At 33.8% G+C, this 20,033-nt stretch overlaps 1 long non-coding RNA gene across 2 annotated transcripts; it reads right to left on the bottom strand.

Annotated features, from left to right (window-relative positions):
- Nucleotides 1-522: 522 nt before the first annotated feature.
- On the bottom strand, nt 523-11,193 carry LOC145286074 (uncharacterized). Of its 2 annotated transcripts, none has more exons than XR_013869096.1 (2): nt 10,911-11,193; nt 523-2,045 (listed from the first exon to the last, which is right to left on the bottom strand). It is a non-coding gene; the product is annotated as an uncharacterized LOC145286074 (long non-coding RNA). The 2 variants fall into 2 exon arrangements; XR_013869097.1 differs by having other exon boundaries at nt 11,014-11,187.
- Between the last annotated feature and the right edge of the window lie 8,840 nt (nt 11,194-20,033).

Raw genomic sequence — 20,033 nt, 5'->3', positions numbered from 1 at the left:
GAGTCAACTGTAGAGTCTAGCAAAAAAAAAAAAAAAAAAAAAAAAAAAACAATTCGACTATCGATAACGAGAACTAATAATAAACATGTTTTAATTTTTAACTACTCTGTACTTGTTATAAATATGTTAATAATGAAATGAAAACATTTTAATCAACAAAAGATGCCATAAAAATTGAATTTCAGCGTCCTTTCTCTGCATAATTATCAAAACAAAACAATGAAATGAAAAAACTAAGAAACTTTTTATTTGTTTCTTTTTCCAAATACGACTGTAGTTTTACAAACGGGACTGTAGTTTCACATAACAATTTCATAAACAAAAGATACCGTAAAAGTTGAATTTAATGATCCTTTGCGTAATCATCAAAACAAAACAATAAAATGAAAAATAAAATAAAAACAATGATATTGTTGCGGGGCCAAATGTCAGTTACAATCGACCCTACAACTAAAAGACGACACAAGCAAGAAGACGAAAAAAAAACGACGATGGCAAAGAAGAGATGACAAATACAGTGGATACCGTCGTGAACGAATATAAATCCGTTCAGGTTTATTTTCGTAAAGAAACTGAATGGTGGTAGGAGGGCTCATGCTGTGGTTGAAGTCAGTTACACAAAGGCCTGCAAGCGAGTTTGCAGTGCCAAGTACAAGCGAGTCTATACTGATGTCGATGTGAGTCGTTCATGTTGATCGGATTCCCTATGCGTTGGTTGAATTAACGAACGTCAGTCATCGAGTTTTTCAATGTGCGTGTCATAGCTAACTCGTTTTAAACTGGTGACTTCTTCCATAACGTCCAGTCGTCGAGTTTGTTTTTTTTTGATGTGCGTGTTGCAGTTTAACTCATTGGGTGCGACTTTCTTCCATTGTGGTTGTTATTGATGTTCATGGATTTTATGTGCTTGACAAATATCCATGAGGGTCCAGGTTTGTTTAATCAGTTGTCGGAGGTTTGAAAAGTCTTGAAGGGGTTGTTAATGTTTGCGGAGCTTGATTTTTTTGTAAATTCCGTATAAAGCCAAAAACTTTTTATTGGTTTTGGGTTGAGTCTGTCAAGACATTTGGTAGTCATGATCGAACATGATACATTGATCTCCCTTTCATCTGAGGTTTCTGCCATTTTCTTTGCCAGCTGTTTTGCTTGTGTCTAAAATCACGTCAGGGTTACCACTTGTTGTGAGGCTGAATGCTGGTGACAATTGACCCTACAACTAAAAGACAACATAGGCAAGAAGAAGATGAAAAAACGATGATGGCAAAGAAGAGATGACAAATACAGTGGGTACCGTCATGAACGCATATAAATTCAGGTTTATTTTTGTAAAGAAACTGAATGTTGGTAGGAGATCTCAGGCCGAGGGTTGGAATCCAGCTAGTGTTTGAACTGGAAGGCTATGAGGTAGTCAAAACAGTTCTGTGTAGACATGACTGCTGCTGCTGCTGCTGCTGCTGCTGAGTTGTGTCGGGCTGCTGTTGAGGTTTATATCCATGTGTCACATGAGTTAGAAAAAAAAATCAATTACTCCGTGATTGTTCAAAACTTGAAAGGAATTTGGAAGTATTTAAACTATTGAATAGAAAGCCACTTAAATAGTATTTGAGGTGTAGTGCTTAGTTCCTATTTAAAATTATATCCCTCGATAGGACGATCATAGAATTTGTTTTCTGTCGATTTTTATTTCGTAGTATTTCTGCTTATGATCTCCGGAAGTGAGTAACTTCCTTTGACCTTTCTTTCTTTTGTTACATCAATGCAGTACATCATGGCTCGTCCCTGCATAGTTCTCAGTAAAATAAAGCTTCTTTCAAGCATCCTCAGACTTAGACTTTTTCATTACAATCATTTTTTTGGTTTGTTTTTATTTTATAAAATCAACAACTCAAGAGAACTGAAAAGAAAAGCAAAGGCGAAAATGAAAGTTTCTTAAAATTCTCAATTGCAAGGTAGAATGACAAAGTTAAAGTTCTCTGGGCATTAGAAATCATCAGTCCAATAATTTCCTCAGTCAGGAGGATTACTCATCAAGTCAGAACATGAAGCTGAAAGTGAAGCAAAGTCATGATAATACGAGCCAGTAGCCATAAAAAAAAAGCACAAAAAATCCATATAAGATAGTTAGGAGAAGAAAATAATTCCAGAAATAGAAAATAAAGATCAACTCGCCATCGACCTTTCTATTAGGTGTTAAATCTATATGAGGAACATTCACATAAGATGGCCTTATGCTATCCATGATGCTCTCTTTTTCTCTTTCTTATATTTTCCTTTTCTTATCTTATTAATTCTTTCTTTTTTTTTCTTCTTGTTTATCTTTTCTTGTTATTCTTTCTTTTCTTTAATAAAGAAGGATGTCCATGATTTGCAAAACTTAATCATGGCTCGCAAAAACATGATGATCTCATGTTAAAGAGAGCATTAATGGGAAGACGCGTACTTCCAACTGGAACTGCACCAAAATTCATAATTTTATCTCCTTTCGAGATACAATATCTTGCCATTTATCCTTGTTGCTTCTGCAAGGTAGTGCTCTAAACTTGAGGCCTTGTGCCACCCGCCTTGAGAGTAGCTAAGTTCACATATACATAAAATTTTCATCTAGACGGTTGATTTGTTTCACAACTTGCTTATCGCGTTTAGTTCAAACTGTCATTTCCTGTCCACCAGGCATTGCATTTTTTCTACACAAGACAATTTTGCATCTTGCTTTCCCTTGGTGATGCAAACTGCAATGGATTTCTTTCATTTTTGCTGCTGTTTTCAGAAGTGAGTATTTCCTCTTTCTTCTTTTTTGCAAGTTAGTCTCTCACCCACGCATACCTATGCGTTACACAAAAAAGGTTAGTCAATTTTGATCGTCTGACTCAAAGTTTCCTGAAAGCTCCACCTGCTTACATGACTCAGTGGATTCTTCTGGATAACCGTTATTAGTGAAAATTTTCCTAATCTTATCCAGTTTGGAGCCTAGTTTACTTGATGAACAGATCATAAGGGTTCTATGTAACAATGTATGAATTAAGCCAATTTTTTGCGATTGAGGTACAAAAGAAAACCAGTTCACATACAGGCCAGTAAAGTCGGCTTCCTGTAAATGGTAGTGAGAAAGCCATCTTTTGAACATTCAACAAAAACATCCAAGAAGGGAAGAGTGTTATCTTTCTCACTTTCCATAATGAACTGTAGAATCCCATGAAGGGAATTCAACCTATTAAAAAATGCTGATGCTTCATTTTACGATGCAAACATAGCAAAAGTGTCGTCAACATATCTAATATACGTAGTGGGTTTAGTTCCAGAACTGAAAAGAACGGATTCATAATAACTGACATAATATCAACAAAGCTAAACTCCACTGATTTAGTACACATTGATAAGCTCTGTAAATACCTTCTTCAAAAAACGAGGAGAAATCAAGCAACCATCATAGAGTGTGTCGGTGCAAATATGCATTGTCTAATCCAATCGTACATTGGAAAAAAGACTAGAGACCTCAAAAGAACACGAACACACACACACACACATATATAAAAGTAACCTTGTCTATCTGTATGAGGAACAAATTCAGTTTGGTTTTTAGCCAGTAAAAATAGGTAAAAATTGAAACTTGGCAGGCATAAATCAACTTAAAGTACTGTTCTACGCATGCACAAATATAAACTTATAGGTTAAACAACAAATTGACAACAACTCGTTCAATTTTGGGTCTCCAGACTTAAAACTTGTTATATAGGAGATTTGAACCTGGTTTAATTAGTTTTTTTTAACTGTTTTTTTTTTTTAGCTGGTAAAAATAGGGTTAGAATTGTGCAAATATACATTTATAGGTTAAACAATATTATTTTTTAACAATTACATGCATATGGACATGACACACAGTAAAAATTAAGGCTGGAGAGCTATATGTTTTGATTTTGATTCTAGCTGATGGCATGCAAGTCATTTGTTTTTCTTTTTACTTTTGTAATCACTACTATATATTTGGTATAATATAATAATAAATAGAAAACTGATTCGATAATAATAAATTTGAAATCAGAACAAATGAAAATATCATATTTATGCATATTTCATGACTGGGCAACGCCGGGCGGCCTATTAGTATATATAAAAGTGACTTTGTCTGCCTGTGTGCGGAACGAACCCTACTGAACTACTCTTTTTGTTGGTCTACATACTTGAAGCTTGATTTTGACCAGTGGAACAAATTCGATTTGGTTTTTAGCTGGTAAAAATAGCTGCAAAGTGGTCAAAATTGAAAAATTGGAACTTAGAAGACATAAGTTGACTAAACGCGTATCTTCTATGCATGCATGAATATATATTAATATGTTTAGCTATGCTAATTTGAGTTAAAGGGCTCTTCTAGGCTTGCAAAAACTTACATTTATAGGTTAAACAGCATTATTATTTAACTTTTATATGTGTATGGACATAGCTCAGAGGGTAAGAAATAAGACTGGAGAATTACATGTTTTGGTTTCAATTCTAGCTGATGGTACCCAAGTCAAATTTTTTGTTTAAATTTTGAAATCATTACTACATATTAAGTGTAAAATGATATTAAATAGAGAATTGACTCGATGATAATAAACACAATATCTGCATAAATGAAAATAATATGTTATGACCGGGCAATGCCGGTGGTGTGCTAGTATATATACAACTGACCTTCTCTGTATGTGTGCAGAACAGTTTCTACAAAACTACTCTGTCAATTTTTGGTCTACAGCCTTGAAACTTGATACATAGGGGATTCAACATCTGGAACAAATTAGATGTGGTTTTTAGCTAATAAAAATAGCTGCTAGTCAAAATTGGAAGTTGGCAGGCATAAGTCGACTAAATGTGTATGTTCTACACATGCACAAATATACATTTAATTTTAAAAATTTTATTATGCATATGGATTTAGCTCAGATGGTAATGAATAATGCTGGAGAATGTTTTGGTTTCGATTCTGATTTTGTTTAACTTTTAAAATTACTACTACTACTACTACTACTACTACTACTACTACTACTACTATTTGACCTGCAGTAGCCGCTAGTATATATATATATATATATATATATATATATATATATATATATATATATATATATATATAGTCATCCACATACAGTACTGTTTTCCTGTTTCACAGTTCATCAACGCAGCTAGACAAGCAACTACCTCAAGCCAGGATCAAAACCCGATAGCCCAAACAACAGTCGGAGCTTCTAACCGTTGCACTATATGTCTGCTGCTATGCGGGCAGTGAATTAACAATGTTTTGACATTGTCCAAAGTACCTAAGCTCAATTTGTTTGCACAAAGAGCATCACTTCATATGCTAATGGTAATTTGTATATCACTTCCCAAATGCTCAACCTAAGATAGGGAGCATTATAGTCATCCACATACAATACTGTTTTGCTGTTTCACAGCTCATCAGTGTGGCTAGACAAGCAACTACCTCAAGCCAGGATCAAAACCCGATCGCCCAAATGACAGTCGGAGCATCTAATCGTTGCGCTATACAGCTGCTGCTATGCGGACAGTGAATTAATAATGTTTTGACATTGTCCAAATATATATGTGTGTGTGTGTGTGTGTGTGTGTGTGTGTGTGTGTGTGTGTATGTGTGTGTGTGTGTGTGTGTGCGTGTGTGTGTCACTTTGTATCTATGTGTGTGTGAGAACCTTCCTCATAGGTTCCAAAGCAATTGAGCCTATCTTTTGCAAAGTTCACACAAAGCTAATTTATATGCCTAGCGGTGTTCTTAGATATGTTTTGTACAGAAATTCATCCGATAACTATCAAAAACTGAAATAATTTTATTTTAAAAATAGTTTTTCTCTCTCATAGAAAAAAAAAGAAGAATTCATACAGAGGAATATTTTACCTTACACCGGCAAGGGAGATAATAATATTTCAGCAAATCATTTCTTCTTAAAAAAAAATTATATTTATTATAATCTGAAGATATAGCTTAGTGGTAAAGCATTGAATAATTGAATGATCTCCTGTTCAAGCCTACATGTAGCTCACCATTTTATTTTAATTTTTTCTTATTAATGAGTTCAATTTGTAATAAAAGAAGAGGTACCATTTAAAATCACTGCAATTTATTTTCCGTTTGCATATTTTAAAACTAAACATTAATCAGAAGTGACTTTTCCAGGGCATTCATTGTCAAACCCAAATATCAACTGCCAGCCAGTATATATATATATATATATATATATATATATATATATATATATATATATATATATATATAATTTACGATAAAATCGCCACATATCATTTCTTCGTTTGCATATTTTAAAACTAAATATTAATCAGAAGTGACTTTTCCAGGACATTCATTATCTAGCCCAAATATCAGCTGAAGTGATATTGTAAGCAAATGCAGACGGAATTTGATGAACGACATTATCATTATTATTATTTTTTTTTATTTTTTTGCGAATTAGTCCACCGGACAAATTATTCCTTTTAATACGTAATAATAATCAATAGAGGATTGATTCTATAATAATATATACACAACCTGCATAAATTAAAATATCTTGTTTAAGCATATTGTATGACCGTGCAACGCTGGGCTGCCAGCTAGGATATTTTATATATATATATATATATATATATATATATATGAATGGTACATATATGTATGGATTTATATATATAATAGAAGTACTCATCTCTTGTTGGGTCACGATTCCCACTACTATTTATTCTACTTTGATTTCATTTGAAAATACAAACATTGTGACATATTTCTTTATTTGCTAACTAAACATAGGTTCCTTTATTTCTATAAAATTATTTCTATAATATTATCATTATCATTATTATTGTTGTTGTTATCAAGTATAATTATTACCTGAGAAATCTCTCAGAAAAACAATGTTAACAGATATGCAAAATCTCCTGACCAGTTAATCAAAACAGTCGATAAGTTCACAAACCTTTATACTAGTTCATTATTTATTGGCATTTATTGATGAATTTATAAGGTGACTTGTAAATATGCCTATGGAGATATATCTGCAAAATCGATCTCTAAAATAATTAAAATGAATAGATAACTGTCTTTGGTTATTCACTAACGATAGCAACAGATCTAAGAATTCAATTAATTTCAGTTAATATTTTCTAATTCACGGAACTCCTAGGGCTGAAGTATATAACTACTACAGTATATAATCCTTGTGCCAATGGCTTGTTGGAACATTTTCATAGGTAACTTATAGCAAATAGCTATTCTGCAACAGGGTTGAAAATGTTCTCATTAGTTTTGTTATTTATCAAGTAGTCAGCTACTGACAAGATTTGAATTAAACTACAAACTCGTGTAGTGAGTTCAGTCTTGGCTGTAGCTGCACTGGATGGATGGATATGAGGTCGTATGTGCCATCTTTATATTGTAAAATATATTGAATCACATTTTTGATGTACTAACAAGTCATCACTTATTAAGGCCCATAGGTTACTCAAGGTTAACGGTTAATGAGTTTATCAAGAGTGGCAATGAAATAACAACATAAAGATTCATAACAATGCCCAGAAATAAATTAGATCATTTAAGTGCAGGGCTCAATAAGAATTTGTTAACATTGGATTTGAAAACGAATACATTACAGTCAACTGAGAAGCAGCCCCATAATGTTGTGTTTCAGATGGATAGTTCTGAGAAAGAAACTTTGTACACATAAGTTCTTTAATTTTAGGTATACAGAAGGAGAAGAGGAAAGTTTTTTGCAGTTGTTCTAGCAAGACGAGTTCTTGTTGTAAAGGTTTTACAGGGGAGAATCATTGACTGAAGTTCATTCAATATCGATAGAGTTGAGAAAGACTAGCAATGTGTCACACAAAGAATTGATTTTGGACGGATTATTTTGGCTGGATATGAATGTAGATATTCGTGCTTGTGCTGTGCAGAAGTCTAGTGATGTTCTGGTGATACCCTTGTGATGCCCTAATGATTTCCGGGACCAATTCTTTAATTCTACGTCCCAGACACTAAGATACTAAGAAATATTATGGAAAAAAAAAAGAGAATTTGAATATTATTTGATGTTCCCTTAATTTGGATGCTGTGGGACATGGCTCCATCACCCTCCCTCTTACTTCCATCCTGTGCATGCCATTGATTTGCTCTTGGATACAAAGGTGTATTCCTTGTCAAAGAACAAAAATATAAAGAAGTAGTCATGATCCATTCCTCAATCCAAACTCATATTTCTCTCATGTCCATATTGATATAGTATATCCTTACCAAACATGATTGACAGATTTACTCACTTTACTCTTTAGCTAATGGTCTTTAGCTAATGTCGTAAAAGATATTACTGAGAAACAATTTCTACTTTTTGAATGTTGTCTAGATTTCTACGATTTGTTACACTGCTGAATCAGGAACTGACATCTAATTCTCTCCATTAGGTTTTTGCGCTAAATTGGTTTGAAAAAGAAAAGAATCAGATCCTGTGACAAAATCATTTACACTTTTTCTTTTTTTTTACAAAGGAATCACAACTATCGAGGCCTAGAGGCCACTCGAGGATAAGGATTAAAGAGTGTACAATATCATAGTGATCGTTAGAAGTGTAAATTTGGTAAGTTGAATTGCTTAAGGGGAACGGCTCATCAAGAACTTGTTTATGTTGAACTTGATGACGACCATATTGTAGTCAGCTGGAAAGCAGGCAAACGGAACAGAGTTCCACAGGTGTGAAGTTGTAAGAAAGAAGCTTTATTCATGGAATCTACGTTTAGGTTTAGGCATAGATAAAGAGTGGGGGAAATTATTGATAGTGTTTTCAACTAGACGAGTGTTTCTCTTGAATGTTTGGTGAGGGGGAACCATAGACTGGAGCTCACACGAGCACTTGCCATGAAAATAATGATAAAGCAGAGAGGCTTCCAACGTCTTCTTCTGGGAAAAAGAGATTGCAAGGAAGAGAAAAGGGCATCCCCTACTAGGGTACAAAGCCTATTTTGAACTCTTTCAAAGCAGGATAGGCTGTTTTTAGCAGCTTCTATCCAGATATGGCAACAATACTCCATCCTTGGATGTACCTGGCTCTTATATAGATAGAGAATTGCATCAGCAGGTAGATATCTACTGAATCGCTAGAAGGATTCCACCATTTTTACAATGACCTTGGAAACGGATTTGATGTACGTGTTCAATTTTAAATCAGGAGTAAAGGTCAATCTCAGAAGCTTGTTAAAGCATGGAGCCTCCCCAAGCCGAGAGTCATTCATTTCAATTGATGCCAGATGGGGATTAGAGCGTTGATGATATAAAGATAGAAGCTTGGTTTTAGATGCATTAAAAGTAATCAGTTATATTTGTCTCTAATTCAACGGAAATTTTCCATCCTTATTCCTGCAGAAAGCATTCAAGGGGACTCATGTTTCTGTAGGAAGTCTGCATTAATTCTCTGTTGGGAACTTGTTCTTAAAATGGCCAAATTCGATAAATTTGACCTTAAAAAGGCCAAATTCACAAAATTTGGCCTTTTTTTAAATAGCAATTTGGCTTTCAAATATTGATTAGTTCCATTATGGAGGATCAGTTTAATAGAAATTTGTATTAGAAACTGAGCAGTCCCCTAAAAATCTTTAAATATTGAATTTTTTGCATTGGGGGGGGGGAAGAATCTGGTAAATTAGTGTCCAATCGATAATAGTCCATTGCAAAAATTGGAAAAAACAAAACGAAAAAAATATAAGGAGCGCACATTGCACAATGCACAGGTACACTAATCGCACCAGTAATGTAAAAGTGATAAAAGAACAGAAGTGACTATTTAGAGTCTTCATCAGTTAGTCTGCCAGACAAACGTTGGGGTACTTTGCTTGAAGAAAGCTCTTGTTCGCAATCTTTTGAAAGGAATTTGGAAGCATTTAAACTTTCAAATAGAAAGTTATTTCTTGCTTTAAAATTCTTAACAAATCTTATGTATTAAAAGTTTTGCAAGCTATTTGCATCCAATAACTTTATAAATAGGATTAAAATAACATTATCTTTACAAAATTAGGGTATACCCTAATTTTAATGGGCACTCAGAGGATTAAAGTTCTTATGAAGACAGTTCTGAATATTGACGGAAAATCCCGAACCAGTCCTCCTGCAGTTCTAAAGAAGTTTACGATTTGAAAACTGCAAAAAAAGAAGAAAAAATGTAGAAAACAAACGACACTAAACATGAAAAGGGTTATGTTATGGTTATGGTTTTAAAAAATAGTTCCTAAAAGAGGGTGGCTTTCAAGTTTTAGAGTGCTTTGGAAATTTCCGGGGCAGATTTGGAATTCTTTATCAATACCGGAAACTGAATCTCTATTAAGAACTGAAATCCTTTGATTGCTCATTCTTTATGAGTACTAAAGTTGGATTATTTAATAATCCAATGATCAAACGATGTACTGTAATAATCAAATTTAACTTTTGGATTTGTTTTACAATCTACAGAAATTTGAAAAAAGTTGTAAAACATTAAAATATATAATAAATAAATGTTATCAAAGGCAAGATAAGTTACTCTTCTACCTGATCTGGAAAAGTTTTTAGCGTTTTACTCATTTTAAAATGTTGTCATTGCCATTTTTCTTGTTCTCGCGTAACGCTCGACACTATATGCTTTTCGAGGCGAATAAACGTTTTAAAGTGAGTAAAGCCATTAAAAGCTTTTCCAGATCAGTAGAAGAGTAACTCCTTTCAAAACCCTACCTTAATAAAAAAAAAAATAATAATAATAATAATTATCATAAAAATTGGTAAAAAAAAAAAAAAAAATGACGCAATTAAAAACAAATAAATAAATAAAACAAAACAAAATGAAATTAAACGGATTCCCAATCAACGTCGGGTGTACAGGGAGTAAATAAATACGTTTCAATTAAGTTCTTACATTTAACAATCTCAAGGATTTTTGCCTCACAAAAAAGTTGTTGATTGTCAGCGTTCCTATCCTAGCCTCTTTATACTATACGAATTATTTACTCTTTACCTACCAGTCAAGGATCAAGGCTACGTGACCCCAAAGTTGAACTCAGTTAGTCGGATACCATGCAAACATTAATAAATATTAACAAACTGAACTTAGACACATCATTATGTTAGTGAAAAAGTTTGTTATTATTGTTGTTGTTGTTGTTGTTGTTGTTGTTGTTACAATCCACGCATTTAGTAAATACCATTTACTGATTTAAACTATTTTATTTATTTCGAGAAGAATTGAAAAAAAGTATTTGAGTTTTTTTTAGGCACTACCAAACAATGCAATATATTTGGAGGGGGGTAGTGGGACAATTGAGTTAAGAAGTTGTGGCTATAGTTGGGCATATGAGGGGGAATAAAAACATGAAACAGAAGGAAAGATAAAGGGGGGGGGTATAAAAATCGAGGAGATGAGGGTTGGAGGAGAAATGTTGGAATGCTAGAGGACCAAGGAGCGGGCACGTCCAATGGTGGCCAGGAGAATAGATTAAGATGAGGAGGGAAGCGGAAGGGGGTGAAAACGCAGAGTTATAGGAGAAGAGGGAGAGACAAACACGCGCCTGAATTTAAAGCGACTGGAAATGTGTTTATTTTTTTGAAGTCGACGCTCATCTGTAAATCAAGTTTTGTGTGGGTTTTTAATATTTGTTTATTTTTATATTAAAAAAAAAAAATGAAGAAAAAAGAAAAAATCTTTATATACTTAAAACAAATTTTTTTTTTTCATTCCCAACAATGCATATTGCCACTTGAACGTGAGGGGCTACTATTCAGGATCATGTCTAACAAGGGACGGCGGGGAGTTGAGAAGTAAGATGTCTGTTCACACTATATTTAAACGTCTGCAAGTTAGTACAGTCTAGGAAGAAGGAAACAGGGGAAAAAAATTCCAAAGTATCGCAGTCCAAGAGAATAAACTATTAGAGTAGAAGGTTTTCCAGCATCTAGGGCTCTATAAAGTGAAGAGGTAGGATTTTGCTGCTTGCTGAGTTAGTTGAGAGAATGTACGTCGCGGAGGGGTACAAATGCTATGAGTTCATCAGAGTACATACCAGTACTTGTAAAACAAGGACAGAGATGCAACATTGTGGCAATAGGAAACACAGATACACGAACTCGTTTCTTAGCTTCTTTCCTTGTTTGTCTCTTTTTATAGTATTTTAGTATATAGAATGCACAATTATCAGCAGATAAATATATACTTTATAAACGCACCATATGTTTTGAATTCCAACGTATATGTTTCGTCTGAAAATCAAAATACAAAAACATTCTTTTCGTGTCATAGATACAGTACTACATATTTCCAAATATTAACTTTTATGTTTTTCTCCAAATCAGTTACCTTGAAAAAGTCTTGAAATATAAGCGAAATATATACTTTAAAATTAATATAATTTTCAACATTAATGTGATATTATAAAAAATGAATGGTAGTTTAAAGCACATCCTTACTAGTATGTCCTCTCCCTAAAGTTCAACAATTCCTTATTTTTATTTATTTATTTTTTATGGCAATCAAACCACACCCAATTTTTATTTTTCATTTTAAATCCCTCTGGAGGGCAAATGTAGATTTCACAGTCAATCAGAGCATTTAAATAAGCATTTTTTACATCCATTTGATGTATTTTTAAATTGTATTGAGTGGCAAGTTGTAATAAAATTCTAATTGTCGTTAAATTTGTCGTTGGTGAAAATGTTGCACAATATTCCACTCCAGGAATTTGTGAGAAACCTTTCGCCACAAATCTTGCTTTAAAAGTTTCACTGCCAGAAGCTGTGATTTTTTTGGAAAAAACCCAGCGTGAAGAAATATTTTTATCTGTTGGTTTTGCCACTATTTCGTATGTGTTATTTTCAGATAAAGCTTTCAATTCGGATACCATAGCTTGTTCCCATTCTTGGTTATTTTGTGAATTAATCGCCTCATTCTAACTTTCCGGTGCGCTGTTCAAACGAATGACAGTAATCCTGTATCTTTTCAATTTGTAAGAAGTCTGGCCTTTTTCGCTCCCTTATTGGGTATCAACGTGTCTGGTTACTGTTTTCGTCAGAAGTACTGTAATTGTCATCGTTATTAATATTTTCATTGTGATCGATTAAGATGCTAGGCAATATTTCACGTTTTTCATTCACTGGATAACCATTTTTTAAATTTAATGTATCATTGAATTTTACACATCAAACCCTTTTTATGGCATTTTGAGCTGCAAAGTAGATTAAGTGTGCCGGACTATTTTTTATCGTAACCTACGAAAGTACCTTTTTCGCTTTTAGTATTTAGTTTACTGGTGTTTTCTATAGATGCAAAACAATTAGAACCAAATAGATGCATTCTGTTCATTTTAGGGTTTACACCACAAAACGCTTCATACGGCGTTTTTCCTAGCCTCTTATTGAACGATCTATTTCTGATATATGCTGCTGCCATTAAAGTGTATGTCCATAAACTATGCGCTAATTTCGATTCGATAAGTAGGCATCATGTCATCTCAAAAAGGGTTCGCCATGCCCTTTCAGCTGTGCCATTTTGGAAGGGGGAGTACGGCGCCGATTTCTTGTGTTCAATACGGTGGTTAATTAACAGAAGTTTAAAGTCTTTACTTGTAAATTCAGTCCCATTGTCTGAGCGAATACATTTTACTGAACCGTACGGGGCAACATCAGCTAAATATTTCTTAGTGGTGAGGATAGTGTCGGATTTGTTTTTTAGAAAATAAACCATAATTAAACCGGAAAAATCATCAATAAAGTTCAAAACGTACCTTAGATTGTTTCTCCCCATCGGGCTGATCGGACCTGCTAAGTCACAATGCACGAGTGAGAGAATTTTCGTAGTTTTTTGTCTGGCGTTCGGCTTATATCTTTTGTCATTTTCCCCTGTGCACATACATCACAATTTGGGAGATCGTCTGAAGGTATTATTTTCATGCCTTCGACTACATTTGGTAATTTTTAAATATCAGCTGTATTGCAGTGTCCTAGAATTTTATGCCAGTTTTCCAAGTCGTGACAGGCAGTTTTTGAGGGAACCATACTTTTACAGTTACAGATTTCGCCTTTATTATTTTTTAGGGATATTTTAGCATCGCCTCTTTTAAAGACTATATCATTTATTTGACTACCGTCGGCAAGTTCGACAAAATGACTTTGAGGATTAAAGTTTGAATCAAAATTAATAAAATCAGATTCCTTGGTGATAACGTGCGCTGTAGCACCACAGTCTACAAGACGATTTTTACCGTTTGTGGTATTATCAAAGTTACATGTGAATAGAAATGCATGTTCTTCCTCAAAGTTCTCAACGTTTTTCATGGAGTCCATTTTAGAGCGTTTATATCGACATTGGAAACTTTTGTGGTTGGGGTGTCCACAATTATAGCAGATAATTTTATTTTTTCTTGGGAAAATCACGCTTGGAGAATACGTTGTGGTGAGGTGCGTAATTTGGTGGTGTCTGCTTTCGAGAAGGATTTTTGAACTTCATAATATTGTTGGAGTTATTATTGTCCACGAGCATACGATTAGTCTCTTCGTAACTGTGCAATGCCACTTTAAATTTGCTGAAATTTATGGGTTTGTCTTTCTGAGTTATAACAGTTGTAAATGGTTTAAAATCGGCTGGAAGTCCCTTGAGGGTCATTGATACCAACAAGCTATTGCTTATTATTTCACCTGAGAGTTTTAAGGCATTGGCGGTTGTTTCTGCCCTTATAACGTAGTCAGTAATCGTTTCATCCTCGTTACGTTTCAAAGACGTTAATTCTGTATAAAGGGATATTATTTTCGGTTTCCCTTTTGATAAATAATGTTCTCTTAATATGTTCAATGCTTTCCTCCCATCATCCAATGCATCTCTTATAATCAGAGACAGGCTTCTATCGTCTAAACATTGAATCAGTTCTGCAAAAACAGTCGCATTTTTTTCGAACCTGCAATGTTGCAGGTAGCTATGGTTGAAGGAGAGAACTTCATTCAGATCAGACAATTCTGAGACACGATATTTTATATTTATACATTGGCCATGACTATTAGTTATACCTGCAAGATTATAGGTTTATTATCACAAGAACACCCAGAGTACTAAGACCCAGCGGTTGCATATGAAGTCGAGGAAGGTTTGGCCCAGAACACACAAGAAATCTTATTTGTTCAACAACAGCAGTTGCAATTGCTAGCTGCTACTTATGCTTTATTAACTAATGTATATAACAAATGCTGACCCAACGGGTCACAAGTACTCCAATAAATATTGTTACTCTTTTGGCAGTTACTTGTCATTTTTTAATCAGAACAGACAAGAAACAAATGAATCATGTTGAAATTAAGTTAGTTATTCATGAGTTACTTTTAGAAAAGTTTTTTTTATCACCCCCCACCTCCTGAGTAATATTTTCTAAGATTCCCCGCTGAATCATTTTTTTTTAGCTTTGACACTATAATAAGTAAAGAATCGTCTTGCTTGAATAAGTCTAGGTTGCTTTATAGTCTTTTAATAATATGATATATTGTTTTTTTTAACTCCATAGAATTAATTAATTTTGCTGTGTTAATTTTTCATACATCTATACCCAGCAGCCCATGGTCTTTAGTATATACCACGACTGTAATGGCATAATATTTAAGCGATTTTTTGTTTTAAATGTGGCTAAGTTGCCTAATATTTTGTTTATGGTGCCATCGAATTGTTTCAGTTGCAAGGTTGATTTTTTGGCCCCGGCTTTCCCAAAACCTGGCAAATATTTACTGGAATCAAAGTTATGCCAACTCCCATATCCACCTCAATGTGGAAATAGTTTGCATTTATTTTTATTTTTTTCTCTAGTAATTCAGCATAAAAAAATTTGAGCCTCCACTATCGTTTAGTGTGTCATTAACTTCCTAAACTTTTCTTTTATATCTGCACACGTTTAGGGTGTGATTTTTATTTTGCAAATTGATCACGTCTTGCCAAAAACAAGAAATTTCTTTCTTTTCTTTACATGCCGTTTGCAACAAAACTTGCATAAGATTTCGTATCTGTGCAATATGTTTCTGCTTCATTCAATTGTTGGTTATATTTGTTTATTAATTCCAATTGCTTTACGAATTCTATACTTGTTTCTGGCATAAATTAACACTTTGAAGCATTTTCAATGTTTAAAATGAGGCTTATGTATACCTTCTATGTGTAGTATGATTAATTCATCTTCCCAGCTCTTTTCACGTGTCAAGTTTTTCAAATTTGTAATATCTTACTCTTTCTTTCAATCGGTGTACAAATTGTACAATAGATTCATTGGGGTTCTGTGTTGTTTCCAGAAACTTCATTCTTTCAGTGATGACTAACCTTGACTTTTCTTTGGTCTGATATTGCTTTTTATTATCTTGGCAATTTCTTTGAAGATCAGCTCTTCCAAATTTCTTGGCTGCATCATTGTTGAAACTTCTAGATTGCTTTGCACCCTAATGTTGCAAAGAATATGTCAGTAATTTTATTTCGTTCCCCTTTGCTTCGTTTATCTTTTAGTTTCTCTACTCTGACCAGGCCTGAAATCATTCTTAACCATATTTCTACATATTCTGGATTGTCCAGTGTGTTCATGCATCCTATTGTTGTGCCGTGTTAATTGCATAACAAGTCTGGTGATTACATTGGTGCTCTTTGTCTAAGGCCAGCTATCTTTATTTAGGTGTTTCATTTGCATACTATGCTACAATGTTGAATCCGAATGAGTTAAAGTTTGAAGTATATCATAGTTTGAGTAGAGGACAAGTAAAAATGTTTGTGAATGTTACAATTTATTTCAATATGGAATCAAAATGTACCTGAAAAATATTAAAATGTTTATTTCAACAAGCAAGATTCTTATTTTAATGTTATTCTAACTCTGTGTGGATGAATTATAAAGTTAAATTTTAGTGATGGAAATAAAAAGATAAAAGTAAACCTTTTTCTCATAGAAATAAAAATTTAATAATTCTGATTTCGTTTGGTAACAACTTCTTGAAAAGAAGTGGGATTCATTCTCGGGGAACTCTCCCTCCATTCTAGCTCCAAACCAGGAACTTCAAACTTTAAGGGTTTTCTTAAGGATATTGGTGATACCAACAATAGCAGAGAACTGAAAACCACTCAACAGATCAAAGATTCCAAGTCTTTTTCAAGTATCCTTCCAGACGATTTAATGCCACACCCAACGCACCTACTAGCACTGGGACTACTTGGGTATCAACTCTATGCATATGCTTTACCTCCAAGACCAAGAGAGCATAATTGCCATACTTCTCAATTTCCTTCTCAGTCACATTCTTATCTCAAGATACTGAAAATTTTAAGCTTTGTCATGTCTTTAAAACCTTGTCAATGACTACTGAATCTGGATGATAATGTTCCAATTGCTTATCTGTCATGAGACTTTTGTATCTCTCCATTGCCATTCTCATTAGTTCTTACATCCTCAGGTACCTCCTCAAACCATTTCCTAAGACACTCCACCCCAAAATTCCTACAAACCTCTCAGTAAATCTGAAGACTCATATGATCATGCCTTCTGCGGTACTCCCTCTGAGCCAATCCACTACACCCTGTTGCAACTGATTCAGAAAACTTTCCACAAATCCACAAAGTTTAATAATAATAATAATAATAATAATAATAATAATAATAATAATCAGTGCTCTTCATCCTCGATTTTTCCATCCTCCATAAAGGATCAATGAGGGGTGGCAAGATCGAAGGGGAAAGCACAAACTAGACTTTCACTAAACAGGTGTGGAGAGTACTGGGATTTTAGGAAAGCTTATGAACATCTAAATGAAAAGACAGACTTTTCGCCTGAAGAGATTTTAGTTATTAATAAAAGTATTTGTTATGCTACATATATATATATATATATATATATAAGCCTGAAGAATCCTAGAGTGGATGAAACGTGGAATATTCTGTGTAGCTTAATCGCCATATATATTTTATAACTAACTAACTAACTAGCTCTACCTACATATTGAGCACTTTTGAAGTAAATACTTAAGGTTTACGCATAAATTTATACTATCGTATATTAATTTTATGTGAGTAAATGAAGCAGTTATATATATATACTAGCAGGGGTGCCCGGCGTTGCTCGGGTGTTTGGAGGTGTATGCTGTGCAAAAAAAGCAAAAAAACAAAAAAAAATGGTTAATTTTTTAAAACTTTGACTCCTATTATGACCCCTTAAAATTTATTGTTTCGGGCTCAAATTACTTTATTAAGTTAGATCCAGGTTCAAGGAACCTATATCTAAAATTTCAAGTGTCTAGACCCAAAATTGTCGGAGGAGTTTGGTAGAGTTCTTAAAGGTCAAATCGTTGAAATTTGACCCCTTAACAGCCAAATTTCTGGCTGACACCCGTCACATCGATTTTCCCAAATCTCAGTACCCGGTATTTCAAATTTCGAGTCTATAGACTAAAAATTGACAGAGTTATTGCGTAGGGAAATGTACACAGACAGACAGACACACAGACACACAGACACACAGACAGACAGACAGACAGACACGTTCACTTTTATATATATATATATATACATATATATATATATATATATTGTACTTATCTGTATATATATATATATATATATATATATATACACACTATTGTACTTGTCTGTATATATATATATACAGACAAGTACAATATATATATATATATATATATATATATATATATATATATATATATATATATATATATATATATATATATATATATATATATATATACAGGGTGTCTACAAAGTCTGGCTACATTATGTAGCCAGACTTTGTGGAAGCATCCTGTAGATTATGTAGCCAGACTTTGTGGGCACCCTGTATACACACACACACACACACACACACACACACACACACACACACACACACACACACACACACACATATATATGCTTGTAAGATTTGAATTACACTACAAACTCGTGTAGTGAGTTCAATCTCGTCTGCAGCCGAACTGGATGGATGGATGGATGGATATATATATATATATATATATATATATATATATATATATATATATATATATATCTGATGAGAAAAAAAGTATTTCTTCGAAACTCTGCGGATTAAGGACTATCCACTTATCAAGTGTTTCCTTTTCAGATTAAATATGTTTTTAACTCTTTTTCAAAGTGTTTTTTAACATGTTTTATTAACTATTTGCTCTCATATATATATATATATATATATATATATATATATATATATATATATATATATATATATATATATATACAGACGAGTGCAAGCTTAGGTTATAGAGGTGTGAGTTTTCTGTGTCTAAAAACTGACTGAATGGTAAAGTCTCTGAAATCTTTTCCTGAAATGGAGGACAATTATGAGACTTTAAAACGGTTGGATATCCTTGCCTAGTGAAGATCATGTTCCTGTGAGGGATAACTGTACTTGCAGACAGTGAGGGGAGTATTTTGACTTCAGGTCATGGGCTGTAATCATAAACTGGGACTAGCAGATAGTCTCCAGGTAGAAAAGGATTTGCAAAATCAACCAAAACTTCAGTCTATGGAGCAGTTGGGAGGGGAGTAGAGAGTATGAGTTCATGGTGTGTGTGTCTTTGGTTTGAGGCTGTGCAAAGAATGCAGCCGTGTACTTGTTTGCATTTTAAACCATTGTATACACATCCAGCAATTATAATGACACTAGCTAGTGACAGTGTCTAAAACGAAACTTGCCTTTGAATTATTCATAAGAGCAGTGACTTTCATGTTTTCGGTAACGTCGGGACTTTAACTAAGAATACAGATTCATCACTAGATGTAGAAGAGAATGCAGGAGGATGGGTTAAATGACTTTCTCTTACCGCCTTGTCATTGCATACTTCTGCAAAGTGGTTCATTTTGTGGTATTTTTTATATTCTTTTCCTCAGGCTGGACAAGTCTGGTGTTATGAAAAGTACCCGCAATAGTGGCAGATCTTCTGTCCGTCATTTTTTTTTTGTCCACCTTGTGTTCAGATATTCAAGGTACATGACGACTATTTTGTTGCCAGT

This window comes from Euprymna scolopes, chromosome 10, assembly GCF_053919585.1.
Source record: "Euprymna scolopes isolate OS-2025 chromosome 10, ASM5391958v1, whole genome shotgun sequence".
Classification (NCBI taxonomy): domain Eukaryota; kingdom Metazoa; phylum Mollusca; class Cephalopoda; order Sepiida; family Sepiolidae; genus Euprymna; species Euprymna scolopes.
This window is presented reverse-complemented; position numbering and strand designations above follow the sequence as displayed.